The sequence below is a fragment of the Cupressus sempervirens genome, chromosome 6 (assembly GCF_028749045.1).
Source record: "Cupressus sempervirens isolate cs-2001-9-10 chromosome 6, ASM2874904v1, whole genome shotgun sequence".
NCBI classification, from domain to species: Eukaryota; Viridiplantae; Streptophyta; class Pinopsida; order Cupressales; family Cupressaceae; genus Cupressus; species Cupressus sempervirens.
The window spans coordinates 180,835,449-180,859,895 of NC_143123.1; the positions used below are offsets into that span (position 1 = coordinate 180,835,449).

The following is a 24,447-nucleotide window of genomic DNA, read 5'->3' on the forward strand; positions in this document are numbered from 1 at the left end:
TGTGCACTCCATTTTCTACTATAAACCTATCCTTCCAATGTATTTTCCTATGCTATAGTCTCCCATGGATTCATAAGGGCAATGTAACTTATGAGGAAGTCAATTGCCACATCTCTTGACCAAGAATGTACCTCATTTGTGCAGAAATTTATGTTAGCATTGGCCAAGTGGGGAGTATTTTAAATGATAAACTTGTTTTCTTCATGTGTATACATGATTTGATGAAAAATGATGCTTGAATTTGCATACATACCTTGATCTAAATCACCCCTTTTTTCCAACATATTATTTTTCAATTTGTTCTCAATTAGCAAATTTCTACAATGAGATAAAGGAATCGATCTCCAACTGTAAATAATACTCAACTCAAATTCATCATTGATTTGTAACTTTGACATTATATACCAATATTTGTAGAATAATAAGCATTTGATAACTTATAACTGACACACTCAACAAATTCTACCCATGCATCCCAGTTACTTGGCGTGCCCTTTGAATGAGTGGCATTCATATTAGAAGTTGGTGCCTTCTTTTTCTCTATGTCGCAATGTATGTCCACACAACATATCCCTCTACTAATTAATAAAAATATGTCAATACTCTAGATTAAAAAAGCATGCATCCTTAATGTTTATCATAGTGGCTCCCTTGCAAATGAATATGGAGCACTTAATCTCTTTATACCATTAGTAGTTCACAAAAAAAAAATCTTCAAATAGAGTGCTTAGTATGATATACATCACATCTTCAAAAAATTAGAATAGATGGAGAAATGAGAGGGAATGGTAGAGGTTTTGGGTAGGAATTTGACTGTAGGGATTGGAAATGGGAATGGCAATGGTCTTGCAAGGAAAGTGGATGTAGATCCATTTAATGGTAATGTTGGGAATGAAACTCTAGACCGTTCCCAAGAGAAGGAAGAAGACAAAATATTACTGGGGTTTGTTTCAAGAAGATGTGGGGATGTTAAATTTTTATAGTCTCATCCTCTATCATCTATCCTTGCTCCTCAAAGGGATCCACTTAAGAATGTGAAGGGGGGGCTTATGTGGTTAGTTGGGATCTCAAGGATTGAAATGATAGGGTTCATAAGGAGGATTCAGATGAAGTTGGAGGACAAAAGTGGTCTTCTCTTTTTTGAAAAAAACTAGGGGGTAAGTCATCCTTCCCTCCTGCTATCTCAAAATCTTGTTGGGAAAAAGGTGAGTTTCATATTTTTGTACTAGGCCCAATTGTTGATTTCTCTATATCTTTGATAGATTTAACCCTAGTTGATAAATTTCTAGGGGGTTGGCCAGATATTGAGAAATATGGTTAAAAATAAATGGACATTTTGGGGTCAGGTTGATATTTCTATAATTTTTGATGGTTTTATTTCCTTTTTATTTACTTACAAGGATGACCTAAATATGGTATTATGTCGGGGCCCATGGTTCTTTGGCAGTAGCTCCCTTACAATCAAAAAATGGGAACCAAATATGGACCTATCAAATGATTTTTTTTCACTACTCATGTATGGGTTAGACTCCTGGGTATCCCTTTGGATTTTTGGCATGAGGATATTTTTAAAGGGATGGCTGGTGTTGGGACTCAAAATTGAAGCCCTAATTTTGGGTACCATTCTAAATTTTAAGTCTAATTGAGCCCCTACAAAAGCTTTTCATGCATGTGTAACCGACCATCATTTTGAGGCCTATGAAATGTTTCATATTTATAACACTTTTCATTTACTATATTCATGTGTCCCATAATGATAAAGTGTCATTCTAAGCCATTCCATGAAGTTTCATTTTGAGCAATGTTTAAATCTACATTTTTGCAAGTGTTAAATAGTGACAGGAAGCCTAGTTTGCATGTGAATATCTTGCACCTGATTATGTTTCATGACTCACCATTTTGGGAATATTTTTCATGCATATCAAAGAACCTATGTTTTAGTTTTCAATTTGTTTTGATATGTTTTGACTAGGTTTGGAATCCCTCAAATTTGGTTGTTTATTGTTTTCATGCTGATGCAAATTATTTAGAATTTTGGGAAGCCTTGTTTGACCAGTTATAGCTTTGACCCAGTTGACCCTAATGAGAAAATTCCTTTTGCATTGCATTTTACAGGTTAGATAGATTATTCATTCTATATTTGAGCTTATGATGAATATGTTTGACTAGTTTTCAAATGTGATTCCAAATGCAATTTAGTTTTATTGGTGTCAAAAAGTGTAGATTAATCAGTACCCCTGTTTGGGATGTCATAACTTTGGAACCATGATAGATGAAACCAAATGGATTATACCACTATGTTCTACTCTAAAAATAATTCAAGTGTGCCAATTTTTGAGACATGACCAATTCATCTGCATATTTTCCTAGGTCTATTCCATTTGCAAAAATAAATCTTCTCCAAGTGTTCCCTGTCCTACAATTATGAGGACCTAACTTTGATTATTGCCAAATTTTCCCAATTATTTTTCATGAGCCCACATCATAAAAATTATACTCTCCTCATGAAAATAAAGTAATGCCCCAATTTGTAAACCCTCAAGTGTCTGATTGACCTATATTCAAAGCCAAAACTAAATGCACTTTATTATTTTATGACCTATTTGTTTGCAAGTAGTTTCAAATAACTTTAATAATCAATGTCTTTTGAACCAGATGTTGTCATGAGAGAAATCTAACAAGGTACAATAATGTGGAACAAAGAATCAATATGTTTATTTTTAGGGCTTAGTCAGGTGTTTTAGTAAGTTTTAAAGTTGGCTCATAGGCCTTCCTGTCAGAAAATCATAGTTTGCAAGAAGGGGTAAAATGACTTTTTCAATGATCAAACAGTGATCAATTTCAAATCTAATCAATCTCATGGCAATTGATCAACTCAAAGGATTAGGTGTTTTAGCTTCAAAAAAAATTAGATAGACCCACTTTGGGGCCTAGCTAGATTCATTAGGTGGATAAGACATCAGGGATTAAAAATGTTCCCATGATAGGAGTATAATTATTTTCATCATTTTGGTTTTTAGAGTGTACCCATTATTTCTCAAAGATAAAGAAATTATGTGGCAATTTTACAAATATTGATTCTAGAGAGTCAACTATCCTTTTCTTAGCATACACTAGCCATAATCCTTGTCGAATATGTTTAATCCTAGTGATAGAAATAATTGAAAGTCAAAGTGGAGATATGCATCTATGGTGCACTAAAATTGTAGAGATGAGGGGAAATGATGTTAGCTTTTTTTGGTATTTGAAAGGAATGAAAATAAATGAACTGTAGAAATTGTGTCAATTGCAAGGTGTTGTGTGACATATGAATAGAAATGTCAAATATCTCTCATGAGTTTTTATGTGCTAAAAATATTCACTAGATAAGCGAGAGTAAAACTTAAGGATCTATGCAATCACCTTTACCATGGCACTTACTTGTTTCCAAGGCTTCTTCTAGAGATACAAGTAACCACTCAAGCTATCTTGACTATGCTCCATAGTAAAGAGATGAAGGCAAGTATAGATGAAAATTTGAATATGGAGAACTCTATGCAGATAGGCACATGATCAACATTGGTTCAAAGGGATTGATGCATTTCAAAGTTTCATAGTAGATTAGATTTTTAAGCCTTGGAAGTTGACATACTTTGCATGTTGAGTTGCCCAAATCCATGAGCCACTACCTATACACAAAAACTATGAGTTCTAGTAGAGATTATGAATAGAGAAGAAGGTGTTTGCAGGGGAGGTGGTGTGATTTGGAAACCACTGCAAAGATCCTCAATGGCATCATCTAAACCAATACTTTGAGAAGTTGGGTATAGAGCTTGTTTTGCAAAAATAAAAGAAGAGGCAATGGTTATGTGATGGTTGTTGGTATAAGATTGTTTTGGAGTGAAATAATTTGTAATGGAATAATCATTATTTTGTCAATGATGTCAAACCTACTACCTACTAGTGAGAGAATTGTTTTTTGGTTTGAAAGCTATTATTTAGTTGATCGATAAAGAGAATTTGAGAAGAGGAGATAGTACTAGCAACTAGAGAAAGGTTGAGTTATTTGATATGTAAAAGAAGCACTAATACCAAGTAAGACATTAATATTGTAGTGATTTTTTTATCTACTTAAAGTCTAAAATGAAAGATTACGCAAGATAAGACTAGAAGAAGATCAAGTATGAAAAGTGTTTGTCAAGCCTTGCTAAGTAGTCAGTGCAAGCTGAGTAGAAATTAGTGGAAGTTGAGTGAAAAATAAGAGGTGCTGAGAAAAGATGAAAATAAGTGCAAGCCAAGTGATTATCAATATATGTTGAGTAAATTTTAGTTGATGTCAAGCATCAGTAAACTTTAGTGTTCATTGAGTAAACTCTAGTTTTGACTTAGTGGAAGAATAGTAGAGAAGCCAAGTGCCAACAAATTGATGTACAGTACCAGTATTTGTATTAAATCAAAGATTTGATGAATTTGAGTTGAATATTTTATTTTTTTGAATTGTGTGGAGGATATGGAAGATAACTACGATGAGCTAGTGGCATAGAATTCAAGGAAAACCATTTTGTGGTGAATTCAAGAAAGATTGTAGAAGTTTCTAGAGGAACCAAATGGAAAAGTCAATAGATTCATTGCATCCTACCTAATCCTAGCTAACCCTATAATGGATGATTGTGGTTAAGTGGAAAAGGATCTTAATTCTCTATTTATAGAGAGAGTGTCAAAAGCAAAGGTTGTCATGTGTGAAAATCTAAGGAAAATAAGGAGTATAGGGTATTGCTTCATTTAGTGGCCAAATAGAAGAGGCTATAATTGGCATGCAAACCAAGAAGGCTTAAGAGTATGAATGCTTGAAGGATGAACAAGCTATCAAAGCTAAAGTGTGTGAAATCCAAGCAAAATCGAGGACTAAACTAGAGATCTATAATCTACAACTGAGTTGTAATTTGTTTTTAGATCAAGCCTTATTGTTACTTTCTAATCATTGTATCAGTCTAAGATAAATCCTTTGGATTAAGGTTGACCTAAAAATCATTTGTAAATCCTTTAACCAAGTGACATTCCAAGTGAATGGTCTAAATTCCTCTAACAAGGCTCACTCCTAACAGGGTGATTGAAATCCTTAACTAGGTCACATTTAACAATGTGTATTGTAACCTTTAATAGGGTTGGCCTTTCATAGGGGATCACTTTAGAAGAGTGAGAATTAGTAGCATGTTACTGGTGGTTTTTCCCAAATTGTGTTTCCATGTAAAATCCTTGTGTTAAATGTCTTATTGAATCTATTATGTTTCATGTTTATATTTCTACAAAGTTGTTTTGACCTAGAATAGTAACCCACAAAGTTTAAGTGTTGTATGATCTAATGGATGCATGCATAATGAGATTTTATGGATATGGTTCTACTAAGCATTGAATAGTGTTATTTGTACATCTAGACCATAACATATTCAACCACCCCTGACCACCCCCCCCCCCCCAAAGTTATTCTATAGAATTTAAACAATGGTGTGGGGAAATGAAGGTGACCTACTCCCAACCCTTACATGACATGGAAGATTTTCCACTCAAATTAGAAAAACCAAAGAGGAATCCAACATGGAGTGTGGAAAAGATTGATATTTAGGTATGCTTGTTGAAAATAGAGGAATAACCCCATACCTTTCATGATAAAAGGTCTAGGAGAGATCATTGAAAGCATAATGTTTTCCTCATCACCTCCATCGAAATGTAAAAGGAAAGTGTAGCAAATTTGGATGAAAGTCGATGAATTTGTGAAGAAGGCACAAAAAAATTGAAAATTGTGATTAAAAGGGGGCATGTGTGGTTTTGAAAGGAACTTTTTAGACTGTTTGATTTGTGTGAGCTGATGATCAAGAGTAGAAAGAATGATGGGAGAATGGAATGCACTCTGGAAGCATGTGGATTATTAGTGAAGACAACCAAGACACCACCAATGGGAAACACTATGATAGGGGGGTGTTTTACATAGGAAATGTGTATTTCAATAGGGAGATATGAAGTCTTTTTTCTCACATGCAACATATGTGGGGCTTTTAGGCATCTTTTAAGAATGAAGAAATAATGTGTAAGTGTCTAAAAACACACAACTTTTAGACATGGAGGCTTGCATGATGAGGGCCACCCTCGGCCAGCTAATGATGACCAAACATGTAATTTTGAGCACCCAAACCATAGGAAGAAGGTAGAAACACATGGAAAATTCTACAGGATTTTGTAAGTTTGGAAATGTCATAAAATAGAAATAAGAAGCTACAAGAATTTGTATGGTCAGGGAGAGGAAAGCTTGAGAGTTGCGAGGATACAAAAAATCATATGGTCAGAGGGATTCAATTTCAAAGTTAAGAAGATATGATCGTGACTATGGGAAAGCCAAAGTTTCAAATTAATGTGATACACTTGTTTGTCTATTTGGAAGGCCCAAAATGGATAGTTCTAAAACCACAAAAAAATTTATGATTGGGGAAGCATGAATTTAGGAGTTTCAAATTATAGGTGTTGTGAACTTACACAATTCATATGACCAGAAGGAAGAAATAAATTTTTAAGCTCCAAGGATACACTTGAGGAAATGCGGGTCTCGCCCAGATGAGATGGAAAATGAGAATGTGCCATGTGGCACCCAAGTGGAATAAGAGGGATAAGGTGAGAATAAAATTAAAATTAAAATCAAATGTCTCTCCAATCTAAGTGCACATCCTTAGAAGTTCAAAGTTAAAATTTTGAAATAAAATTGACTATTTGTATAGTTTTGACTCTATAAAGTTTAAAATTTTTTAACTTTAAAGAGCCCCATTGATGCCCAAGGGCCTAATTTTTTCAAATGAGCTCGAGGGGTTCATTTTTTCCCAAAATGTAGAGTGCAGTATACCATTAGAAAGAGGAGAAAATGAAATTTCCAAATATGCAGTCAGAATATGTGCAGCTCTTCACTGATGAAATATATGGGAAGATTTGTGAAAATAGGGGCATTGCAGAAGAATAGGTGTTCTTCATCAAGGAGTTTTAGAAGCAGTTAAGAAGCAAATAGAGAAGTTTTCTGGCTCCAAATTTGGGGGAAATGCTCCTAAAAGTATTACTTTTCCTCTAAAGCCATTTGGCAGATGTTTTGGCTCTTGTTTTTAGCATCAAATTCAAAATCTTTTGCACTCAATTTTTTTTCCACCATTTTGAAGATATTTCAAGAATTCGTCAATAGCAATGATGAAGATTTGATTTTTAGTTGAAGGAAGAGAGTAGAGAATTTTTTCATCAGCAGTTGGAAGTTCTTCAAGTGGACAAATGGTAGCATCATAATAGATCTAGGATTTTTTCCATTCTTTATAATCTCTTCTTTATTCTTTCTATAGGGCTACTAATGGTTGGCTATTTTCTAGACTATTGAATAGAGCTCTAGCTATGATCCCACCATTCATGCCCAACATTTATCTCTATATTTGAAAAGCATTATTGAAGTTAATATAAACAATTATGCTCTATTGAGTTATTTTCTTAGTTTTTTCATAGATCCTTTATTTATTTGGTTCAAAGGAATAAATAACATGAGAAATGAATTTATTTTTAATCTGAATGTTGTCTCCTATTTATGTTGTTTATAATCTTCTGTGGTTTGTAGGCAAAGAGCACAGATCCAATTGCAACCTATTTTAGGTTGTATGTTTTTTTATATTTTGCTTATGATTCAAGTAGTCATGCAAATGCTTGATCTATCATAATGGGGTTGAAAAATTCATAAAGGGATAGGTCAAGTTTGAGATTCAAAAATCATGCAGATGTATGATTCACAAGGTGAATGGATAGATCTAGAGTCTTGATATATGAGATGTATCAATAATTTTCAAGGATGTGTGTTAGTAATTTGTGGAATTGCCCAATAGATAAGGCACTAATCAGCTGCATGATCTATATGTTTTGTTTTTCATATCTTGGTTATGTTGAAATCAATCTTATAATCAATATGTTTTCCCTTTTATGTTGAAGAGCTGAAAGGATTTTCCCTCACTTATTTTATCAAGTTCATAGGTCATGATTTTGGCTATTTCATGTCTATGTTTTTTGCATAAGTATAGAAGATTTAGGGGTTTTCATCTACTAAATATAAATTCAGATTTATGGTTTTGGTAACTAGTCACATAATAGAATCTATATTTTCACCCACCTAGGTCTTTCCGAGCCTAAAGAAGGAGTATAGCCTTATAGTTGGCCCCAACGTCTGAATGGGTATGTTGAACATAAGAATTAGCTATCCCTAGATTTATTTTGTTCTCATCATTGGGTTTTTGAAACCTATAGTTTTAAAACATTGATAATATGACTGCCTCAAGGTCTAAACTTATTTCTGCTAGGATTTTTGTTAAGATTTCTCAACTAAAGGATCTACCCCAAAAGGTGGAGATTATTTCTAAATTGGGAAAATGGAATCAAGAGATTATTTTTGAAGATCTCCCTAATGCTTGTTTTATCTACAAGAAGATGGATCACAAGGCAAAAAAAATTCCATTGAAACCAAAACCAAAATAAAGGTAGTGATAGTGGAAAAGAAGGCTCCAAAATTGGTATGGAAACCTAAAGTAAAAAAAGGATAGTCTATTCTTAAAGAAATACAAACTGGGGATATCCCTAGCAAGTAATTCTCAACCTCTATTACGTTCTCATGAACAATTTGTGGATGACACTATTTTCATGGAAAAGGTTGATGTTAGGGAAGCTAGAAGTCTTAAAAGGGGTCAAAATGTATATTCTATAGTCACAGGGTAACTAGTCAATTAGGACAAGAGCTATCTATTCTTTATTAATACTCCTATTCTTAGGAAAAGGAAAATTGAAAATATCTTGGAATGATCTATAGGTATCTTTCCAAGTACTTACCTCGGTCTCCCTTGGGTCATAGTCCTTTAGAATCCTTGTTGGAGGATCTTGTGGAGAAATTTAATAAGAAACTAGTTGGATGGAAAGAAAACATGTTGAGTCAAGCAAGTAAAATTACTATTCTAAATGCCTACCTTCAAAGTCTCCCTACATATGCTCTTAGCCTCTTCAAAATTCTAGATAATTTGCAAATACTATTGATAAAATAGAAAGGAGCTTTTTATGGTCTAAAATTGAAGAAACAAAGAGGAACCTAAGACTGAAGGTAGCCTAGGTATTAGATCTATAAGAAGTATGAATAAAGCCCTATTGGATAAACAAGGATGGAGATTGTACCAAGAAGATAATCAATGGATTTCTATTTGGAAGTATAAGTATCTTTATAATGTTCCACCTATGTCAGAGTTCATGTCTTACCCAAATATTTCCAATGCTTCTACTATTTGGGGAGCAGTACAGGATACTAAAGAAATTTTGAACAAAGGATGTAAGTGGAAAGTTGGAAATGGAAGAAAGTTTAGGTTTTGGGAAGATGTGTGGTTATTAGATGATCCACTGCTAAATAATTTTAATATATTAATTCCATTGATAGATGCAAATAGGTATTTGGGGTTTTTGCAAGCAACTATTGTTGGAATTAAGTTATTATTGCCATTAGTGACAACATTTATCTACATTAGTATAGCCACCGAGCATTCTAGTGTTAATCGAGCTTTGTAGTTCACACTGAGCATTCTAGTGTTAACCAAGCTTCATAGTTCACACCAAGCATTCTAGTATTAACCGAGCTTTGTAGTTTACACTGAGCATCTACAATGTATACCGAGCATTTAGTGGTTACCTTGTAGGTTCATCACTTAAGTAGTTCATACCGAGCATTCATGAAGCTACCAAGTGAATGTGCAATCCAGCAGTGTCTACCAAGTTTACAGTGTTAATCGAGCTTCACAGTGTTTACCAAGTAATGGAAGTATAGTGTTTACCGAGTGAAATCAAGGTAAACAAAGGATCTAGCTTTTATCAAGTCTCCAATGGTTATCAAGTTCCAAGCTACATTGTGTGGTTAGTATGGACTGAGCGTCTACTTCTACTGAGTGCATGACGATGCTAAGTAATACAGTGGATGTCGAGTATCAGAAGGTAACCAAATCAACTTGAAGAACTTGAGTTTTCTACTATTTGGCTGATTCAGTAATATTTTGTTCACTTATGTTTTGGATGACCTTGCAATTGTAACTATTGGAATGGTATATATGTAATGTAATATATCATTTACAAAAGTGAGATAAAATGTGAAGGAATGGATATGAAAAGCTTTGGATAAAAGTGAATTAGCAGTAGAGCAGAGTATTCAGCAAGGTTTACAAGGAGTAGTAAAGATTCATCAGTCACAAGAGGTGATCTATATTTTAAGGATCTAATCAAGTTGTAATTAGATCCACTATTTCATCCTAACAGGTGAATCAATTTTGTAAATCCTTTAACAGGGTAGACTTAATAGTCTTTTTTATAAATCTCCTAATAGAGTGCATACTTCAGTGTATGTTTGTAAATCCTCTAACAAGGTGGACCTAGCAGTCCTTTTTGCTCCTAATAAGGTAGATCACCAGAAGTGGTCAATGTAAGCCTTAATAGGCCAACTTCATACTGTAGTAATGAATTTTTTTGGGTATCATCCCCACCTTAGTTTTACTTTCTATTTGGAAGGTTTCTAGGTCACCAAATCACTGTGTACATGTGTTATAAATGTTTGTTCTCTCATATATGCAGTAGATTAGATGAATGGTGAATAGTATATATGGTTAAAGTGTTGAATTTTTTTAAAGTTTTGATGTTACTGATTCACCCCTCCCCTCTTAGTAACCTATCATATCTTGAATATTTCCAACAATTGGTATCAGAGCTATTTGGTTCCCAAGACAAAGCTTGACAGCTTGAGAAAAGATCAAGGACAATGGAGATATTCAGACTTGACAAAACTATTGAAAATGAAAAGCTAGATCTGGAAATGGCCATGGCTCAACTCAAAGAAGCTAACGAGCATTTTTCTCAATCCTTGAAGAGAAGGAAGGAACTTGCAATATAAATGAATGACCATCAGTATGTTGAAGAGAAGATTGAAGACCTTTTACCATCAAGTAGCTCAAATGAAGAAAATGAGGCTATCAAGGAACTCCTAGCAAAGAATGGCTCTCTATAGGAAGAGGTAAAAAATCTTAAAAGAGAACAAGAAATGAAATCAATCAAGCTATGTGAAGTTTTGGAATAGAGAAACAAGGCAAATGAAGACTTAGAGGCAAGAAATAATCAATCCCTTCAGCATGAAGATCTTGTAGATCAACTATCTAATGCAAATGAAGAAATTATGAATCTGAGATCTGAGAATGAAAGGTTGAGGAATGATTTAATCACTAAAAGACAAATCAATGAAAGCTTACAAAGTGACTTAAGATCTAAAAGACAAATCAATGAAAGTTTGGAAAATGACCTAAATGTTGAAAGACAAATCAATCAGAGAATGATGAAATCTCAGGCAGACATGACTCAATTAAATCAAAAAAGTGAGCAGAATCTTCATAAAAAAAAAGGTAAAGCTGGACTTGGTTATAAGGAAGAAGGTGAAACCTCCAAACAAGGCACCCAAAGGAATCAAAGACCTACTTACAATCACTGTGGTAAGTTAGGTCATACATCAAACAAATGTTGGAGTAATGGAAAAGCTAAATTCAATGGTAAATGCTACAATTGTAGTTAGCATGGTCATAAAGCTAATGGGTGCAAGGAGAAACCAAAAATTGAAGGCAATTGTCACAAATGCAAGAAGCATGGTCACAAGGCATTCCAATGCAGATCCAAATCATTCAATCCAACTGAACAACTTGTTAAAGTAATATTTGGATGGGACTACAATACCTGGTGTAGATATCATTATTGTGGAGAATATGGACATATTGGTATAAATTGTGCAAGACATCACCTAAGGAAGAAGGACACTACTGTAAGATGTTATACATGCACTGAACTTGGTCATATAGCTAAAAACTGCATGAACATAGGAAGAGTTGAAGATGAAAAGAAAACTAAAGCTGATAACATTCGAAAGTAGATGAGGCAATAGTGGATTCCAAAATCTACCGAGAAAGATAGTTCAAATGATGGAAATGTCACTCAAGAAGTGGGTGATTCCACCATTTCCAATTAAATTCATAAAGGAGAATATGGAACTACATCTTCTAGTGATATCTCAAGCAGTTCTAAAATACAAAGAAAGAAAAATGATCAAATCAATATTCTAGATACACAAAGATCAAAGAAAGCATGTCTTTTGCCGAGTCACATCTACCGAGGAAAGTTGGTTGGAGACCTTGCCAAGCTAGGTTGAGAGCAACAAAAGTTTTATTCAATCACCAAGTCACAAGCTTCTACAGAGCAAGTAAATGATAGCCTATCAAGAACTATGTCATCTCAGCTACCTTCGTACCAAGCATTTATGGAAAAATTTAAGTCAAAAGGGCAGAATTTGATTTCATTTTTCACCACGATTATAGAGCTAAGAAATTTCTAGTGATTTCAAGCAATTTTTAAGTGGAGAATTTGTTCAGAATTTTCTTACACCTACCGAGCAGCAATGGCATCTAGGAGTAGCAGTAACACCAAGGTAAAATGAGGTTCAGAAATGCTAGTTAAAGGTGTGGAGTGGAAGGTGTCAAACTTCAAACTAGTACTAGCAATTGCAGAATCACTCAACCCCAATGGAGCTCAATCACAAACTCCAGCAAAGGTACTTCTCATAAATGACATTCGTACTCATTTCAAATGTTCTATTCAAGAGATTGGAAATCTAGAGATGGATAATGCCCTAGAAGAAATGAGTGTTGATGGTTCTTTGAAAGCCAAGCATAAGCATCTGGAGACCAAAGGGTTAACCCACATCTCGCATATGCCAAGAAGTTTTCAAACTAAGTGGATTAGGTACATACTCAGTTGTGTTCACAATGGGCAACTATGGTTAGAATAGCTAGTGTTAATCACCAAGAAGATGATTAATAAGATTACCGATCTTCCCATACTAAGTAAAGCAAAAACTACCAAAACCCCAGGTCGAGAGGAGTTATAGAAGCAAACCATAGCTGAATGGGACGGAAGAGGTTTGAAGGTCAGCACTCTACCTGATGTTGAATTAAGGTTTGGCATTCACATCATTGCCCACAAAATTTATAGCTCTAGCCATTTGAACAATGTACCCTATGAGGTTGTTGATTTGGCATTCAAAATTGTGAAGAAAAATCTTGAATTTGACTTGTCAGAATTGTTGTTGAAACAATTGAACAAAAACATGGATAGCATAAGGACTTTAAAGAATAATCCCTGTAAATTTGGTTCTCTATTAATTTTTTTATTTTTCTATATTCAAAAATTATTTCCATCAAAAGTAACTGTAGTGTGGAGAAAAGATATTCCCATTCTTTATCAGATAAATGAGTTTGTAGCAGAAATGGGTGAACACTTTGATAGCATCATGGAAAATTATTTTGAAGATTTCAAGGAAAGAATGAATAATAGGTTCTAAATTCCACCAAAATTGGTTGAAGACTACAAAGATGATGTATGCTTTATTATTGATTGTGATAAAGTATAGATTCAGGAAATCAGGCCCCGAGTTGCATGGGTGAAACCTCTTCCTTATGAGGTTAATATTGACGAAGCCAGGGATATTATTGAAGCACTAGTGAATGAGCTAGTAGACCCAAAGAAACCAATTTTTGGAACATATGATAAGGCAAAGGCTTGAATTAAGCTTGAAATCAAGCTACAAAGGAAAGAGGAAGATAGCCAAATTGAAAACTGAAACTGGCCCTCTTATGCTAACTAAAGGAAAATGTGAGGATGAAGAAGAAGAAGAAGAAGAAGAAGAAGGCAAAGAACTTGAATCTAAAAAAGATGAGGAACCACCAAAAAGAAAGGAAAGGTGATTATCACCAAACCTAAAAAGAAGCCTACTGCAGTATTCTCTAGAAGAACTAGACAAGGAAAGTAGGAACTTGTACTTGTTAGGCCTCCACTCAATTTGAGGAAAGGTTAAAACAATTGGAAGAGGGAGCTGGCATCACAAATTTTAAGGCATTGAAATTTGAAAAAAGGATAGATGCAAAGAAAATGCAGATTGAGGAATTGGTACTCAATAAGATGGGAAAATGGAAATACTCCCTAGACTAGCTTGCCCCTCAAATCTCCAAAGAACTATTGGAGAGATTGCAACCAAGATGGGAGTCAGCCACCCAAACGGCTAAGGACATATATGAGAAATCCCTATGGAATCTTCTATCAAGTCTTACTGAAGCAAAAATAAAGGTAGCAATGAAGAACCATGAAGGTAAATTTATGATTAGATTTCACACATGTTTGATTTTAATTAAGGACATTGAGCATTTTGTAAATGATGCAACAAATATGTGGAAGAACATCTACCATCTGCAAAAGCCCAATAATGATCCCGTTGAAATCAAGGATGATGACAATAGTGATAGTGATTATTTTGATAGCACTCCATCCATCACAGTTACTCTAGGAGAGCTACATGCACTAATGGAAGAAAAAGAGGAAGAAGAAAAGGAGGAAGAAGCACATGAGAAAGATAAAGATGAAGAAGATCTAGTAAAAATTGCAACAGAAGTTATTGAATCCTTTCCTCAGTTTCCACCAAAGACAGTTACATCTACTTGTGAGATAGCTTCTGAAAGTGAAATTGTTAGCACAAAAGTCACATCAATTGCTCAATCTTCACCAACCCCCTCCTAGCTCCAGGTATCTAAAATAGATATGCGAAGAAATTCATCTACCAAGATGTCTATCACTTCTTTAGCCACCAAGTCAACCTCCTTAACTCCTTCATCATCAGTGAGTGTAACGGTAAGTTCTACAATTTTATTTTTGTCAGTTCCAGTAAGTTCTACAATTTTGTTTCTATTAGCATCATCTGTATCCACTTTGACTCCAATCAATTCAAATTCTACTATGGGTACTTTACCAAGTATGATACCATTTTTGGGAAGTATTTCAATTTTTGATCTAGTTAGTACTTCTATTGGCATTCAATCCTCAAGTCCTATCCTAGTTTTCAATGCTAGCCCCTCCATCTCCACTATTGTGTCTATTCTTAAGGTCAAACCAGTCATCATAGAAGTCAAACAAAAGCATCCATTAAAACTTCTAATCACTAGAAAGGAAATTGGAGAAGACATTGACTTAGACATAGAGATAGTGATTCCAAAGATTGACTATGACAATGCTACTATTTAAGAGATGAGGTTAGCCAGTCAACTCATAGAGATGAAAGCTATGAAGAAATAGTTAAGATCAGAAAGGGATAAGGAATATAAAATAATTGAAAATGCCAAGAATATAATTATAGATGCTATAGGTGTTGAAGTAGATTCTACTCAACACATTTTGATTCAGTTAGATGAGGCAGTATAGAAATTTAATGAAGATTCTTATGGACAAGAGAAACTTATTGAGAAAGATGAAAATAAATTTGATAATAAGGTGCTAGAGAATATTGCTCAAAAGATAGCAATCAAGCAAGTTGAATTGTCAACATTTTTGGGAAATTTTGAAAATTCTTTTAATAATGCAGCATCACTTTTTGCCAAACTTTGTGATGTTTCTGGTTTTACCAAAGAAATAAAGGATAAGTTAAATAAGATTGACATTGATATGCAATCAAGTGCTTCCAATGTAAAGGTGGACTCCTCCTCCACAACCTCTCATCACACCAAAATCAGATATTTGGAAAATGTATAGGCAAAACTATTGAGAGAGGAAGCAAGGATCCAATCTACACTCATAGACATCCAAAACATGATCCTTCCTATCATGGACACAATGCATAAACATATTACTCATTGCAAAACATTGGTCCAAGATTAGAACTTCTCAATGGCTGATCACTTGATCCAATTATCAATAGAAGTTCAAATTGCTCTCTCCACCTATCAAATCTTATAGCAAACTTGGGATAATATGTTTGCTACCATCCTCAATGTACATCCAGGATTTCTATCTCACTTTGGTATAGTCATATAAACTATATATATGTAGTCCTTTGGCATTATTCTCAAAAAGGGGGAGAGATTCAGCATAATAAGTGAGGAGAGTTATCACTATGAGTGATAGGGGGAGTTAGCACTCAATAGAGTTAGCATGTGTACATAAGAATCTTTATATATACATTATAAGTCATCAAGAAGATATATAGAAATGTATATGTAGTGGTTCTTCAAAGATCAATTTTGAAAAACCAAAATTCATTGAGTCAAGTTATGTACATATGTTTTGGCTTATAAGTTTTTTGTCACTAATGCCAAAGGGGGATATTGTTGGCATTAATTTATTATTGCCATTAGTGAAAACACTCATCTACATCAATATAGCCACCGAGCATTCTAGTGTTAACTGAGCTTTGCAGTTCACACCAAGCATTCTAGTGTTAACTGAGCTTCACAGTTCACACTGAGCATTCTAGTGTTAACCAAGCTTCACAGTTTACACCAAGCATCTACAGTGTATACCGAGCATTCAGTGTTTACCTTGTAGGTTCATCACTTAAGTAGTTCATACCAAGCATTCATGAAGCTACCAAGTGAATGTGCAATCCAAAAGTGTCTACCGAGTTTAAAGTGTTCATCGAGCTTCACAGTGTTTACCGAGTGATGAAAGTGTAGTGTTTACCAAGTAATGGAAGTATAATGTTTACCGAGTGAAATCAAGGTAAACAAAGGATCCAATTTTTACCGAGTGACACTATATTTACCAAGTCTCCAATGGTTACTGAGTTCCAAGCTACGTTGTGTCATTAGTATGGACCAAGCATCTACTTCTACCAAGTGCATGCCAATGCTGAGTAATACAGTGGATGCCAAGTATCAGAAGGTCACCAAGTCACCTTGAAGAACTCGAGTTTTCTACTGTTTGGCCAACTCAGTAATATTGTGTTCACTTATGTTTTGGCCAACCTTGCAATTGTAACTATTGGAATGGTATATATGTAATGTAATATATCATTTACAAAAGTGAGATAAAACGTGAAGGAATGGATATGAAAAGCTTTGAATAAAAGTGAATCAGTAGTAGAGCAGAGTATTTAGCAAGGTCTACAAGGAGCAGTAAAGATTCATCAGTCACAAGAGGTGATCTATATTTTAAGGATCTAATCAAGTTGTAAGTAGATCCACTATTTCATCCTAATAGGTGAATCAGTTTTGTAAATCCTTTAACAGGGTAGACTTAATAGTCTTTTGTATAAACCTCCTAACAGAGTGCATACTTTAGTGTATGTTTGTAAATCCTCTAACGAGGTGGACCTAGTAGTCCTTTGTGCTCCTAACAGGGTAGATCACCAGAAGTGGTCAATGTAAGCCTTAGCAGGCCAATTTCATACTGCAGTAACAAAGTTTTGTGGGTATCATCCCCACCCCAGTTTTACTTTCTATTTGGAAGGTTTCTGGTTCACCAAATCACTATGTACATGTGTTATAAATGTTTGTTCTCTCATATATGTAGTAGATTAGATGAATGAATGGTGAATAGTATATATGGTTAAAGTGCTGAATTGTTTTAAAGTTTTGATGTTATTGATTCACCCCTCCCCTCTCAATAACCTATCATATCTTGAATATTTCCAACAACTATTGGAGAAATAATGGATGGGTTAATCTTGTAGAGATTTTCCATAGCTTTAACAACATTCAAATTCTCTCAATTTCTTTAATATTAATCCTAATTTAGAGGATTCTATGGTATGGGGAATAGAACCAAATGGTAAATTCAAGGTGTCTTCTATGTTTAGATATGATTATATTTCCAATCCTCCCCTATAGGCTAAATCTTGGAAGATGGGTCTTACACCTAGAATCAATATATTCTTCTGGATTGCTCTCCAAAAAAAAAATTGAACTCTAGATAATCTTCAAAGGGGTAGTTATATTGTGAATAGATGTAGTTTATGTAAGATGGAAGTTGAAGATATTAACCACCTTTTTATCAATTGTTTTTTTAGCTAGAATGTATGGGTAATTCTCCTCCAGTACTAGAATATTCTATGGGTTAAGCCTAGTAATCTTGTGGAGTGTTTCTAAAGTTGGAAATGTTCTATAAGAAATCCTTGTATTTGTTTCATATGGATTATTTCTCTCCCTTGTCTTTATTGGGGTATCTAGAAATAAAGAAACTCTTGAGTGGGTTGTGGGTAAAAACATTTTTAGGGCTATTAAAGAAAACTTTATTTCCTAGAAGAAAGATATTGGTGGCATGATAATATGCAACCATCTAAAAATTAAAGGAAATAAAAATGATGAAATATAATGATAGTAGAGAGGATTTCATATGGAATTCCCCTCCTACAGGATGACTAAAAGCTCAATTTGATGGATCTACTAAAGGAAATCCTGGAAGAGTTGGATGTGGTGGGGTTTTGAGAGACCATAATAGAAAAGTGGTGGATGTCATGGTGATCACTATTGGTCACTTGACAATCCATAGAGAAGAATTCATTGCATCTCTTTATAATGTTAGAATGGAAGCAAAAACTAGTTATCAAAAATTATGGCTAGAAGGGGATTCCTTAAATATTATTAATATGCTAAATAATAGAAATATGGTAACGTGGAATATTGAAGGGATTATCCTGGAAATTAAAAATTTGATCAAAAAGTTTGATAATTTCATAATATCTCATTATTACTGACAATGCAATAAAGTGGTTGATTGGATTGCTAACAAAGCAGTGAATGTGAATAGTAAGTTGACATGGATTGACAACCTTAGCAAGGATGGGGAGTTAAAGGCAATCATTAATTATGACATGACTAATATCGTCAAAGGAAAGATTATTTGAGATTTTGCGGATTAAAATGATAGGTGGTGGCATTAAGAAAGGGTATTATTGTTGAAAAGTTGCAATTGGAACAATTTTTGTTTTTTCATTGATGTCAAATCTATGGACGAGGCATATTGCTACCTAATCTAAATGTCATATCTATTTGATTGATGAAGAGGATTTGAGAGTTACTCATACCTATATCACCTAGAGGAAAGGTTGAAGTTATGAAAAGGAGTTATAATGGGCATTGATTGGATAGAGTTTGATAAAGCAAAGTAATTTTTATGTCAAGGAAGCTAAGCCTAGCTGAGAAAAAGAGTAAAATACTAAAAAGTGTCGAGTATTGCTAGTGTCAACTAAGACACAATTAGTGCTAAGAAAATCTAATGTTGACCAAGAAATATCATTGATCGATAAATTTAGTTGATGCCAAGCTAGAAAACTTAAAGAATAATCGAGTATTTTAGTCTTGACCAAGTATCAGAATTCAATGATTGCTGAGTGATAGTAAAAGATCAAATTCAAATAAATGATAAGATCAAGCTAACTTAGTTGATTTTTGGGAGAGGTAAAACATGTTGAAGATAAGATTGATGAGTTGGATCATTAAATTCAAGTTGATGATTAGGTAAATACCTAACAAAATGATTCTAGAGAAGTTTCTAGAGGATGATCAAGAATATGTACATATACATTGAATCAAGTTGAATCTAATTGTAAGCCCTAAGATCTACGATGGATATAAAAAAAGGTAAATCATATATTTCCCATTTAAGATGATATAGAACCAAAAATTTGGTGTCTATTCTAGCCCTAACTAGTATGTGTACAAGTTTTTATGTGAAGGAAGTTATATAGAGCAAGGTTGATCATAAATATACAAGTGACTGGATGTGAGGTTAAAAGAGAAAATCTTGCATATGTGATTTTATTGTTGATAAGTGAATTTGAGCAAAAGGATTAAGTGTTGATGAGAAGAGTGGATTGATTACTTGAAGGGTGTCCAAGAAAATCAAGATCAAAGATGACAATGAAAGGCTTATCAATGAAGCAACATAAGGATCAAACAAAGATCTAAACCAAAAAAAGTGAGTTGTAATCACATAGATCAAAACTTATTGTTTTCTTTCTTATCATTGTAAATATTTTATACTAAAATCCTTTTAATATAGGTTGACCTAACAATCATTTGAAGACTTAATAGTTTGTGTAAATCTTTTAACTAGGTGAAATTATAAATGGAATGATCACAGTCCTCTAATAAGGCCATGCCTTATAGGGTGATTAAATCCTCTAACCAGGTCACATTTAATAGTGTGCATTTTAACATTTAACATGATTGGCTCCTAATAGAGCTCACTTCAAAAGAGTGAAAAAGAGTAACATGTTGTAGGTGGTTTTTCCCAAATTGGGTTTCCATGTAAAATCCTAGTGTCAAACTGTGATGAATTTTATATGAATGTTTTATGTGTGGTCATGTTTTTATTATGCAATGAAAGTTAAGTTTATGACAATTTTACATTAGAGATCGAGCCATAGTAGGATATATAGGATAAGCAGAATAATGATGTGTTTGATGTTTAATTCTTCATGTGGTACATATAGACCTTGAGTAACTGATCCTACCCCCTCCCCCCCTGCCTCTCAGTTATTGTAAACATTTCTAAAAATTATCATTTTTTGAGGGAGTACCTATTCATAATTACCAAAAGGAAAGGACACGTATTTTGGGCGAAAAGTTCTTTTGGGTTTAAAGAAAACTTGTCTTCTCTTATTGTTACCATTTGTTGTAGAGTTATCAAAGCTAGATGTATCATGGGTGGAGAGCTAAGGAAGCATGAGCCATCTAACTATAAATAATGGAAGAAAAATTTATAGTTTGGGAAATTCTTCAAATGGGTAAGGTGACTACATACGTTAAGAAGTTGCATAGTTATAAACCACATATTACTAAATATTTCTTCAAGAATTGATTTGGGGAGAGGGTTTCTCTTCATGTGGACTTGACAGAGGATTTCATTGTCAAAATTATTGGTCTTCCTATAGAGGACATGAAATTAAAAAAGGAAACCAACATATCTAATGTGACTTTCAAGAAGTTTCCCAAAAATGAAGAGGAGGAAAAGAAGCTAGTGAAGGAAGGAGACTTCTACGAGCTGGATAAGATTAAGGTAATTTGGAAAGACATTTTATCTTATGTTCATGAATACTTTATTTTAGATGAGAGGTCTAAAAGGGTTCACAAATTTCACTTTGTGTTTTTGAAACACTTCTGGTATAAGGATAGGTTATCTTTTCCCTTCTATTTAAAGCATTTGATTCTTAATAGCCTTTAAGCCCATAAAAAGAAAGATAGTAGGCATATTCTCCATGAAGGTTTTATTTGTCAATTGAATATTATTGTAGAAAGAAAATAGTAAAACTATCACCTACTATGGATAAGAAGAGGAAATCCTTTGGGAAAGAGCCTCTAGATAAAGTGAGTGTGAAAAACAAAAAGCCACAATGTGAAAACTGAGGGTTACAATTAAATTGTAAAGGGGAAAAAGAAGGAGAATGAAGATAATAATACTGTAAAGGATTCTAAGAGAAAATATGAAGAGGAGAGTGAAACAAAAATTGGTAATTTCAGTTCCAACTTTGATGGGCATTTTGGTAGTGAGGGAGATTCTGTAGCTAAAGAAGATGGAGAAAGAACTAATGATGGGTCTATAAAAATGGTAAGAATCATTCTGAACCATTAGGCCAAAATGAGAATAAAGGTATCATGATTCAAGGTGATGGGACAACCCAGATGGAAACTCAAGAGGTGAAGCTCTTAGTTGATTTAGTAAAAAAAAGCCTACAGACAATAATGCCCTTGTGATCAATAATCAAAATTTAAATAAGGAAAAGACTAAAAAAGAGAGTTCAAACAAGGAAAGTCATTCAAAGTTAGATGAGATCTAGGATGCTACCTATAATCCTAAGAAGTTTTTTGAAGATGTGGCCAATGAAGATGACAATAATGAGGGGAAGCTTACTTTCCTCCATAAGGTCAAGTTGAAAGCTAATGTTTTTCTCTAGGTTGGTTCTTGGCTCTACAATGAGATTAGTAATCCCAAGAAAAATATGGGAGAGCTACAGAATAACCTAGATGAAGAAAGAGAAAAAAAAATTCAACTGGAGAATGATATAGAAAGACTAATGGGAACTAGGGCCAAAGGCACACCTAGGTACCAAAGCTAGCCACAAGAGTAAACACAATGGAAAAAAAAATGGAAAACAACAACCAAAGGAGATAGAAGAGAAAAATAATAATTGATTCATCAAATTATCAACATACATGACCAACTATGAGGCTTTCTAGGTTATGACCAATAATACAATTTAAACTTTGATCATCAAGGATGATCCTTATTTCTAACTCTTCAAAAAAAACTATCCTTTCTCACTAACTCCTTCTTACTCTCTAAAAATCAATCCTAGACCTCCTTACAGCCACAGGTTGGCCAATCACAAAAATTAATTTCTACGTTAAATGCATGCACAACCAAAAGTTGGATAGCAACAACTATTAAATATAAATACCAAATTAAATACATGAAAATTTGGTCCAAACTAGAACTAGACATAGACAACTTGGTCAAAGAAGGACTAAGGAAAATAGTGGCACTCAACAATGCTCAAATATAGTGGAACTCAACATCAACAAGAAATCGACACCAATAAGAACTTGGAACCAATAGGAACTTAGCAATGCTTGGCACTACAATTCAGTCAACACTATGAGCTTGGTAGACATTATGAACTTGTTTGAAATAGAGAAACATGAAAAACATGCATGATAGCGATACAACCTAGGATACTTCTCTATCAAACAATTAGGGTTGAAAGAAATAATTCTCCTGAATCATGAAACTAGCACAACCCAAGCTAAATCCAACTTAGATTGGGAAATACATGTAGCATCTTCAACTGGTATGTTCTTCCACCTCACCAAATAATCATAGTAATCTTATCCTCTTGTGGTTTTACTAACTCTTTAACTCAATATATGTTCAACCTCTTCAATCTACTTCTTAGGATAATCATCTGATACACAAACTTCATCATCTCACTCATGATACTTATACAAATTGGCAGCATTGAATATAGGAAATATATCCATGTCATTATGTAACTCAACTTAATAAGCATTACCATTATCAAACTTCCTCAAGATCTTACAAGGTCCAAACTTCTTCATCTTCAACTTACTATATGTTCCACTAGGAAATATGTCTTTCTTCAGATAAACCATCACCTGATCACCAACTTCAAAATCATGATGTCTTCTAGACTTATCAGCACTCTCCTTGTACTTCTAATTACTTTGTTCCAACCTTAACTTCACTTTCTTATGAGAAGAATCCATAAAATCAACAAATTCTTCCCTTGCATCACTTCTCTTTTCTTCACCAGTGACATCCCTCAATTCTAATATTCCTCTAGGATGCATTCTAGTAACAATCTCAAAAGGTTTTTTTTTTACTCTTATTCATAGAATTATTATATGCAAACTTAGCTTGTGTTAACACCAACTCCCAATTATATGGTTTATCTCCAACTAAACATCTCAGCAAATTACCCAAGCTTCTATTCAGAGTCTCGGTCTATCCATATATTTGTGGATGAAATGTAGAACTAAAATTCAATTTAGTACCCATCTTCTTCGAAAAGTTCTCCAAAAGTAACCATAAAACTTATTGTCTCTATCAAAAATAATACTTCTTGGTAATCCATTCAATTTAATAATCTCTTTGAAGAAAATTTCAGCAACATGCTTAGCATCTGATGTCTTCTTACATGGTATGAAATAAGTCATCTTAGAAAATCTATCCACAACAACAAATATAGAATCATACCCCTTTACTGTCTTAGGTAATCCAAGAAAAAAATCCATACTAATGTCACTCCAAGGATTCTCAGGAATAGAAATAGGGGTACAAACCAATATTCTGACCTACTCATTTTGTAACTTGACAAACTTCACAACTCTTTACAAAATTTTGAATGTCCTTATACATGTATGGCCAATAATACTTATGTTGGAAGCATGAATGTTGATGATATTCCAATGGGGTATTATTGTAGAAACACTATTATATTGTTATCATGATGATATGTTACATTCATGACTATGTTTTTCATTGATATCAACATAGTAATTTTCTATGGTATCTAATAGAAGAACATCTGAAAGATCAAGTTGGTACAAATAGATAGTTGAGAATTTTCATGAAGTGAGGTTAAAGGGAGATACTACTAAGTTTCTAGTATATGTAGCTAACCTCAAAAGAATAAGATATTAAGTCTAGAATAATTTATGCAAGTTTTGTTGAAGACTCTTCTAAGACAGAGTTTATAGAGGTATGTTTTGGTAAACCTATTATATCTCTTAGCTAATTTATTATGCTAAGAAGCCAAAGTTAAATATGTGAAGAAGACATATTGGTGATGACATGGATAAGCTCACTCATCATAATAATACATGTACAGAAATATATTCAAGTTACAAGGTGAAATATTAATGTTATTGCTAAGTTTAATGTGTTCTTAATTTGGTCCTATAATAAATAATTGAGTGTAAAAGTTGACTTAGGGAATGTTTTATGGATTTAATATAAAGGAAGGACATTTTAATTTATCATATAAGAGATGGATTAAGTGATTTTAAGTAG

At 33.7% G+C, this 24,447-nt stretch overlaps 1 pseudogene; it reads left to right on the forward strand.

Moving 5' to 3' along the window:
• Positions 1-785: 785 nt before the first annotated feature.
• Positions 786-24,447, forward strand: part of LOC149551849 (coatomer subunit gamma-2 pseudogene) — a 204,260-nt pseudogene continuing 180,598 nt past the window's right edge.